The sequence below is a fragment of the Aplysia californica genome, unplaced genomic scaffold, assembly GCF_000002075.1.
Source record: "Aplysia californica isolate F4 #8 unplaced genomic scaffold, AplCal3.0 scaffold00371, whole genome shotgun sequence".
Classification (NCBI taxonomy): Eukaryota; Metazoa; Mollusca; class Gastropoda; order Aplysiida; family Aplysiidae; genus Aplysia; species Aplysia californica.
In genome coordinates this window covers 743,616-753,306 of record NW_004797641.1, presented here as the reverse complement: position 1 = coordinate 753,306, position 9,691 = coordinate 743,616, and the positions used below count along the sequence as shown (strand labels likewise).

At 40.2% G+C, this 9,691-nt stretch overlaps 1 protein-coding gene across 1 annotated transcript in view; it reads right to left on the bottom strand.

Moving 5' to 3' along the window:
- LOC101846151 (calcium-transporting ATPase sarcoplasmic/endoplasmic reticulum type) overlaps window positions 1-9,691 on the bottom strand; it is a gene marked incomplete in the record, with an annotated part of 106,523 nt that overhangs the window by 11,227 nt on the left and 85,605 nt on the right.

Sequence of the window (9,691 nt, the reverse complement as noted above, 5' to 3'; positions counted from 1 at the left end):
GAGGGCTGCTGGGGGGGAGCAGACTATAGTAAGACTTTATAGAGCAAAGCTAGTTGAAGGTTGATGTGTCAGGTCAGCTGGAAGTCAAAGGGGATGAGAGGTCAAGCTGACTGTCTGGTCAGCCGAGGGTTACCATTGTGGTTTTGTTAGATGGGAGCAGCACCGACCCCTGTTGCTGTTGTTGTACTGATGTTACAAGAAGGAATTTTTACATACAGTCAAACCTGTCCACGAAGACCACTCTTTGTTGTGGAGAAAGGGGGTCACCTTACACAGGAGGTCCTCTTCAATAGTGCGGTTAGAATGGGACTAAGGGGTGGGGTTCTAACAAGTGATTTTCTTGGGTAGGAGTTCCTTAGGACAGGTAATTATAATATACAAAAATGCAAGGAGGTAAGGTGGGAGATGGTTGTTTGTACAGGTGATTTTCTTGAACAGGTGTTCGTTAGAGCCGGTTCAATTAAACTTAGTTTTCTACACCTGTGAGTGATAAGAACATACTTTAGCAAATGTGGCCGGTAGAAGAATAGTCATTTCATTTACGTGCAATTCTCCACAAGACCAGAGACCTAGAATTTAATATCTAAATCACCAATGTCTTGAGCTGCTTGTGCCCAAAAGGAAGACTTTTTGAGAGATTAAACACCCACAATTATTTTGACATTTTTGTATAGTATTAAGCAGAGATGATCAACCAGGATAATAGTTGTTGTTTGGGGGGTTTTTGGGAGAGCATCCGAGCAAAGAAATGAACGGTGAACCATGATCACTGAGGTTTTGTTTCAGATCTGGCACTTCTTGAAAATGATATAAACCAGATAATGTGTGTGAAACAACCTAAAAAAAAAGTGAAAAGAGAACTAACAGAGGGCTTCTCGTTTAGAAAACTTCTATTCAGCAACCCCTGGGAAATGATAAATCAAGCTGTATGAGGTGTTTGTTCTCCCTTTATACTTTCTACATGTTATCTTCTTTCCATCACATCAGTCCTTCTTGCCTGTGGTCAATCAGTGGGCAACATTACAGGAGTGGACAATAAGTCAAACAGCAGAGGGCAGCACAGCCACTACAGGTAAAGTAAAAGCTTTCAGCCTGAGCATGTAGGAGTTATACTTGTAGCAGAAGCAACCAAACAGAAGAGAGGAAGAAGAGTCGGAATAAAATTAAAAATTCCGTCATTTTTTTTCCATTTTTCATGTATCTTAAAAAAAAAAAATTATTATTATAGTTCATCATAAACTGTTTTTGACCTTTCTCACTACCACAAGAAGCTACTAGCAAGTTAAAGAGAGAAAAGTGCAGGAAATAATAGCAAGCAACTTGTAATGATTACAAATGTCCCACCTCGCCAAAGCAGCACATTTTCTTTGCCAACCATGGTGCACTGATCTGCCTGAACATATAATTAGTCGATTAAACCTCCTCAATAAAACTAGACAAAGACTCACCTTATTTTTTGTTACATTTAGCAACAATGGAGCCAACCCACACATATCTAGGACTCCCTTCCCCTTTCACCCCTTACATGTCGACATATCTTAAGGCAAAAAACGCAAGCTTTTCTTTGCATTTTAAAGATAGTTCTACATAAATAACTTACTAACAGCACATTCCATCCCCTCCCCATTCCCCAAACAAGAACGTTGTCCCTCAAAGCTAGCTATGAAGCTTCCAGGGCTAAATTCTTAGACATCTTCTTTACAAAGCATAAAGAGTCTAGACAACCTCTGAAAACTAAAAATAGAATTTATCCTTTTTTTAAAAACAGTTTAGGAAACACTTTATTTATTAACGAACAACTTTTTTGTCAGGAGATCTGAAGACATCTCAACGGGCCGGCTGTATTTCTCGCTTGACGGTCAAAAGTTGCCATACAACACATGGATGGAATTGTCTTTTATCGATCCGATATAATCAATTATGAGCAATAAGGTTCACTATTTGCCCTGCTCGAATAATAAAACGTTCACGACAAATTAAACAGTGGTCACTTGTGTATTTCATAAGTAGAGCGGAATAACCTAACTCTCACACACACACACACACACGCGCACACAGATGCACACAATGAACTCCAGCACAAGTTAACCTTTTTCATGTTCCATCTCCATCAACAAACATAGTTAAGGGAGAGACAAGCATGATAAGACAATGTCCAAAATTGTTATATGTCTTCAGTATTATTTCCACTCCATAAAAACAAAAACTTCGAAAAGATTCTAAAAGATAGCAAGCATTGACAGAAACCTACACTGTATTGAAAAGGGGCACGCATCTCTCAAAGAACAAAATTCTGCTGCAGGAATGGAGTAACAAGTCTATTCATGTTACCAAAATAAAAGATTTGTATAAAATAAATGACTCAAACAACTCTCCTCCAATTAAAAACAACTCTCTACCGATTCACCCCTGACACGCTGTGAGTTGGGGAACCCGTCACTTTTCAAAATATTTCAAGTATCTTCAACCTGCAACAGTTTAAGCTAAATATTCTAAAATATAGAAAATCTGATCGCTTATTTCTCTTATGGCCAATGACCACATTACAACAAAGTCCTCAACAGAACCTAGCCCGACAACACATCTGGTGCTGTCACTCAAAGTTTCCCCACAGGGGACATCCATGAGATTTGTTTATATCTAGAATAATTGTACCAGGCTGTAGAGGATGGACTTGACATCTTTAATTTCTGGCAGCTGGTTCTCCACATGCTTTTCTTACTCATTTGTGACGAGGAAAATTTGTTTGTGAAAACACCCACTTTCCGGAGACAGTTACAATTTTCGGGAAAAGATAATTGTATAGACAGGCTCAAACTTTTAGACGACTACTTTACAAAGAATGAAAAATGTGCAATAATGTGTAAATAATATTACGCACTCAGATCTAAAGGATGTCCAATAAGCTGATTGAAAAATGCTGAAACTGCTCACGTTGGTTTTGATTAAAATTTGGAATAAATCTAGTCCTCCATAGTCTGTGACGAGAAATTAAAACATTTTCTGCCAGGGAAAATGTGCTATCCACTACAACAGCGCACAGGTCATCAGCAGCTTTAAATGTCCAACAGTTGTGGGTAAAGAGCAGAGACATATTATAAGGAGAACAGAGAGAGAGGGAGGGAGGGAGGGAGGGAGGGAGAGAGAGAGAGAGAGAGAGAGAGAGAGAGAGAGAGAGAGAGAGAGAGAGAAAGAAACTCTTGAAGAAAGGGGAAGGGGGGACGGGGGCGTGCTCAGTCCTCACTAAGATCAACAGAGTAAGGGCCGCCTGCCGCACAAAGCTACTTCTGCCACATCGTCATCGTCACCGCACACAGGTGAGGTTAGAACCAATCAGGAAGGCAGTTGCAATCAGGGCAGGGAATCCAAACTACTTTGAGGAGGGGGTGAGGTGTCACAACTTGGCTTATGTCACGGCCAGCGAGCGGGAGGAGGGACTGGTAGAGGTGGTGGACAGACAGGGACATTGGCAGGCTAGTTAGTAGGGGAGAGGGGGGGAGGGAGGGTGGGTTGGCGAGGCTCTCAGGGCAGATAAAGCGACCAGCGATCATTGGTCACTTTTCATCTGACCGTTGTTTAGTTCTTAAATAACAGCACACACAAAAGTGTTATTGTTTTCTTCACAAAATCTTTTTATTTTCCAACATGAAAGATGGGTGAAAAATGCACATTTTGAATGGAAAAGGGATAAAATGTTTCATGTTTAAGAGAGCACAGATTATTAGACCTTTTTTAATACTAAAAAACACATGTGCTACAAGAGTTAAGAGATGGCAGAAAGAAACCAATCACAAGGACAGCAAAATGGCAGGTGGACAGAATCAATGAACATAAACAACAGTGCAGCAAACTTGCCACTGTCATAAAAACAACGGACATCAAATCTTTAAAAGAAAAATGTTTTAAAACGTCAGTAATACGAACTTTAAAGACATTTACACCTGTCTCTTCTGCATGAAAAGAAGGACAACGACATGTACAAAAAGAAAAAGAAAAAAAAAATTAGATGAAGGAGAATGAAAAAAATCATCCATTCTCGGAAAAGAAACAAAAGGAGCTGACGGAAAAAAGAACACAGCACATTTGCCAAAAGAGCCGAGTGGGAACTGCTTAGGAGCTGAGAGAATGAGCAAGAAGTGTCTCCCAGCAGGAGCTCAGGGAGAACATTCACAATGCCACTTCTCAGAAAAGAGACAGCCTCTTCAAAAACCCTGTGGTAATCAAAGTCAAAAATTTCTAAATAGTTCCAGCCTCACCGCTACCAAATGAGGACAGCACTTGTGACAAAGACCAATATCGTTTAGCACACGTTCAGTGTAAAAGGTGACTGGAAGTATTAAGAGTGCTCACCCAATGCCCTCTTTGAAAATGACAGAAGTACAACGGCTTCAATAAAGCACTGATGGGAAAAAGGCTCAAAGGAGATGATGCATTTGACAATAGCCTACAATCTACAAATTAGAAGATCAAAATCTGCCTAATTTAAAAGAGCACACGCCCTATAAAAGTTTTTAAAAACTTCATTTACTAACAAAATTTTCTCTCAGCAAAGTACCGAATGCAAATTAATTCTGAACATACAGTACCCATCCCTAGTACACTTGGCAGGGATGCAAACGGTCATGGCTAAAGCCAGAATAAAGGGATAGTCTTTCTCTTTCTCCCTGCAAAAGGTTATCAAGTATAGCCTGGTGGCAAAGAGCTCTAAGAGACCAAGAGGTTTCCACACACTAATCGAACCATGGAGAAATACAACAATGAGTGTATTACAGGCGAAGGGATCTAGCTTGAAAATCGAAACAATCATTTAACAAACCCTACAATCGCGAGGACCGTTTAACACATTCATCATCATCAACATCATCTCCTTGTTCTCATCTTCCCAAAAGGCCAAATAGAAGCCAAAAAGGTCTGAATAAATAAATCACAGTGGACACGGAGGTCCATCCGGGGGGGAACAGACAAGTCCTTGAACTCTGAACCCGGGGCCAGGGAGATTCTCCACCAGAGCCCCTTGGGCGATTGTACAAGCATGCACAGTGATAACCTTGCTTCTCTTTCTTGCTTTCAAATATTAGTGGGTCATTCTCTTTATTGTCAACTTCTGAACGGTTACATTCTGAACAGGAGGTGACAGCTAGGCAAATCCCTAAAAGACTTTTGATAGGTAATCAAATCCAGCTAGATTAAGGAATTTGGGGAGGGAAAAAGCCATATCAGTTGACTGGTTTCAAAAACAGCATCACCATTCTCTCAAACTCCCTCCTCTACCCCCTTCCCACAAGCTCTTCCCTTGCCCTTTGTGCTTCTAATTCCTAGTGGAGCTGATCTGAAGAATGCTTTGAGGGCAGCCAAGTGATATGCGGTGCGCTGCATAGCATTAGTGTGGCCAACGAGGCAAGTCATAAAGCTATTGGTTGGTTACTGCTTACATGTGGCCAGGTACATCCAGAAATGTGCAGTGAGATACAAATAATTATCAGACACAAAGTGCAGAGTGGCAAAATGCTGGTCCTGCCAGAAGTAAAGAGCCAGACCGATTTTTCCCAGTCTGTTATCTATGGCTATGTTTCTATTTGTCTTTGGTGGGTTCTTTTTTACCATGGCATCAAAAATGACGTCTTTAGAGATCTTACTTCTTATCATCCTAAAGTCTGGCACAGTAATTTCTGAGTGTAGCTGAATATTTCTAAGGCCTCCTTTTATATGACACTACAGACCTTGGTCCAACAGACGGAATACATGACATGAATCATTTGTTCTTTCCATGAAGACAATATTTCAGGAGTAACAAAGTCTTTAAGGCACGGCAAAGGACTAAAAAAAATAAGAGACAAATCGTCTGCTCGGCAAAAGACTCTGTCACACGTCACTTCAAAATGGCATGTGGCGGAGTCTTACACTAAGCAGTTGAAATGTTCTGAACTGTATATCCTGCTGTTCAGAATGTTCTCTGACCACCAAAGCTATTTCTCGATGGGAAATCACTCGCTAATGCACTCTTGAGGGGCGTCTTGTTTGAGCAACTACACAAAAGGGGTAGAGATGGGGAGGGGGGTATTGGGAGAAATGGGGTAGCACTTGAGATAAAAAAAACACCAAGCTACGGCAAAGCACTGCACATGCTCATACAACTCACTACAGAGCAGAAAAGTCAAACAAGAGTAAATAGTAGCACAGAAGTACAATAAACGGATGAGAAAGTCAAGTCTGCCCAAGCAAAACGACAGTGGCTCCACAGAGAGTTACTTTGTTTATGCACTGGGAGAGAGGGCAGTAGTATAAGGACAAAAAGCAATTATAATTATAATAACAGTAATAATAATGATGACAATGATGATGATAACATTCATGTGGTCAAAACACAATCTGTGATCAATGTGACAGCACACTGATAGAATCCACACAGCTGCAGACAGGCAAACAACACACTCTATGACACACACACACACACACACGCACACAAATACACACACAAACAAAAGACTTGTTCCCAACAATCAACACCTGCCAAAAAAAAAGAGCAAATAGATTCCGTCCAACCAATCCATACTAGGCCTACTTTTTCTGACATGGGCATCAACGTTCCGCATCAGACGTGGCCCGGTCCTTATTCAAAGTCTCACATGTCTTCACTAAGCGACCACCGCATCAACAATACACATCATCCGAATTATCTCCATTACGAAGGCGAAAAAGGGGGGATGTGGGCGGGGGGAAAAAATTAAGGTGGGTCATGCGTTTCTTGATTTCAGTCAATACGAGCACAGAAGGGGGGCTACCTCACAGTCCTTCTCTCTGGCTCCAAAGAACAGACAGATGGGAAAGAAAACTTTTTTTAGATACTGCAGCACTTAGAGACGCTATCATTATTGCGAGCCTGTCACTATTGCGACCCTACCACTATTGCGCGATCGCTGACATTAGTACTTAATCTGTTACGCGCGACGCTGGCTGACTGACTGGCGCAGCGAGTTAAAAAAGTCAGAAATCAGAGCATGCAGTGACACAAGACACGTGGAAGGGGGAAAAAACCCCCCACCCAATTGCTTCCTTGTTTATTGCACTGAAAGAAATACACGCCCGTGTCACCCGCCCAACATAACAGGGAGAGTCCAGCTCTCGTCTCAGAATACACCCCCCTCCCCCCCCCTAACCTCAAACACACACAACATCTTAACTTCTACCTAAAAAGGATACAAGAGTTCAACACAAAGTCTAGCAAACCTCTGCATTATATAAGACCCTGGACGTTCCAAAGAGGAGACGTTTATTTCTAATACAATTGATGAATTGAACTTAACAGTTGATTCCAGACAAAGTACAGCAACTTGAGCATTTATAAGACCCTGGCCATTCCAAAAGAGGAGACTTTTATTTCTAAGACAGTCGTTAAGTTGAACTTTACGGGTAGGTCGTGCAGTAGTAATGGTCACATCACATCAGACTACAGTAAAAAAAAAAAACAACCCAAAAAACCCCCCTCCAGATATTAAAATCACTGATGATAACCCGTGCGTGCGGCTCATACTTCCTCCACTATTTCCACATATGAAGAAGTGACAAATTCCAAATTGTAAACACTCACAGAACTAACTGACAACAACAATACTGGAACACAATTTAAATTTAAAACCAATAACAACCTTGTGCAATGGATGAAAACAAAAAAATTGAAAACTTAAAAAAAAAACCCAAAGGGAAAACGCTTCCTTACAAGACTGAACCCAAAGAGCATGTGGAAAGGGGGAAAAAACTGATGCTGAGGCAGCCGTATCCGGAGAACTAAGAAAAAAACTGACATTGGAAGCAACAGTCCCCACTGAGCCTTCTTCTTTGAGCTGTGAGCATCTAGCCTTCTCTTTTTCTTTGAGCTGTGAGCATCCAGCCTTCTCTTTTTCTTTGAGCTGTGAGCATCCAGCCTTCTCTTTTTCTTTGAGCTGTGAGCATCTTTCTATTACTCCACTACTCATCTCCTTCACACTTCATTCATGACCTTCCTTCCACCCAAGCCAGCTGTTTACTTCAACTCTGCGCGCAACCCACTGACAACCCGACAGCACAAGACCAAGCAATGGAACCTACAGCCTACAACAACAGAATCAGGCAGTGAAATTTCGAATTGCAACGTTTGATTTCAACGTCCCAGTGAACAACACAAATAAAACAGAACCCCCCCATATTTTCTATAAGAACTAACCATTGTGTCACTGCAAAACTCAACATGCTATCTATAAATAACGTTCAAGCAGTTTTGTTAAAATGATACAATAAAAAACGGAATGAGCAAAAAACCGATGGACCCTGCTTCGTCAATTCGTCGATGCACACATAGAGACGTATCTGATGTGTACTTTTAGTACGTGAACTTGATGTAAAGACGTAAAGCACAACGCGCAGACAGAAATTAGTGTTCACCGAACTGAGCTGGAATGACTATGATATTTAAAAAAAACAGCGGAATAAATTTATTGAGGAGAAAGAAAAAACCTCCAGAAAGATAGAGGGAAGGAGAAAAGCAGATACGTGAACAAATAATGGGAGATAATTAAAAGATTAAAGTGTTGTGAAAAGACTTGCAAAAGAAACAGCTCAACAATACTGCCCTTTTTTAAAAACTTAAAACATGAAGAAATGACATTTACCTTTAGAATGAAAGTAGTGGGGAGGCTGCACAAATAGCCAGAAAGTGTTGACGACAAAAAAAAGTTACCGCAGACCAACCCCAGACGAAAAAGCGATGAGGGTATTACAAAATTGAGCCAAAAACACAATTGTGTGCTTTGCACTTAGGCTGTAAGAAATTAAAGAGAAGGAACTAGAGAGGTAAAAAAAAAAGGTAGACAGTGAGGGGAAAAGAACCATCTCCCGATAAAACATTGATAATAACTTTTACAAAAGGACTAGAGACAAAAAAAAAAAAAAAAAAAAAAAAAAAAAAAAAAAAAAAAAAAAAAAAAAAAAAAGAAAAAGAAAAGAAAAGAAAAGAAAAAAAAAGAAATAGTACAAAACTTCAACAAAGCAGTTAAAAATGGGGGGTGGGCGGATTCATAACAGCAAATCGAAAATACAAAGGGTATGGCAGCACAATATGACTATTACAGGAAAGCCAGCCAAATTATTAAAAAAACCCGAACCCCACTAAAAAAGACGAATCGCATATATGACAAAGTAAAAATCGCCAAAAAAAAATCTGTCAGTAGAGGAATGAATGGACAAAGGGACAATTTCCAAGTGGGTTATGCCTGTCATTCTATGCATGCTGTACTAAGACTGTACTAAGACTAACTACCTGTAAGAAGAAGTAGTAAAAGTACAGATAAGACAAGAAGGTTGGGCAACCAACGAACGCAACAAGGCCGACAGCTCAAATCATTAATCACCTTCAACATTGGCATAATAGTAGAAATAGTAATAATGTACTCACTAGAATAAAAAAACAAACACACAAAACAAACAACAACAACAACAACAACAACAAAAAACCTCAATTAAAACACACACACAATGCAATGCACAATAATGTTGACGAGAAAATTCTCAGCAGTCACACACACTCATTCAAAAAGATTCTAGGCCAAAAGGGAACCAAACACGGACCGACTGGCATCTAGAACAAACCACATTCACATCAGTCTTATTTCTATGATATAGATTTAATGTATATATATATATACGTGATATTTCAAAA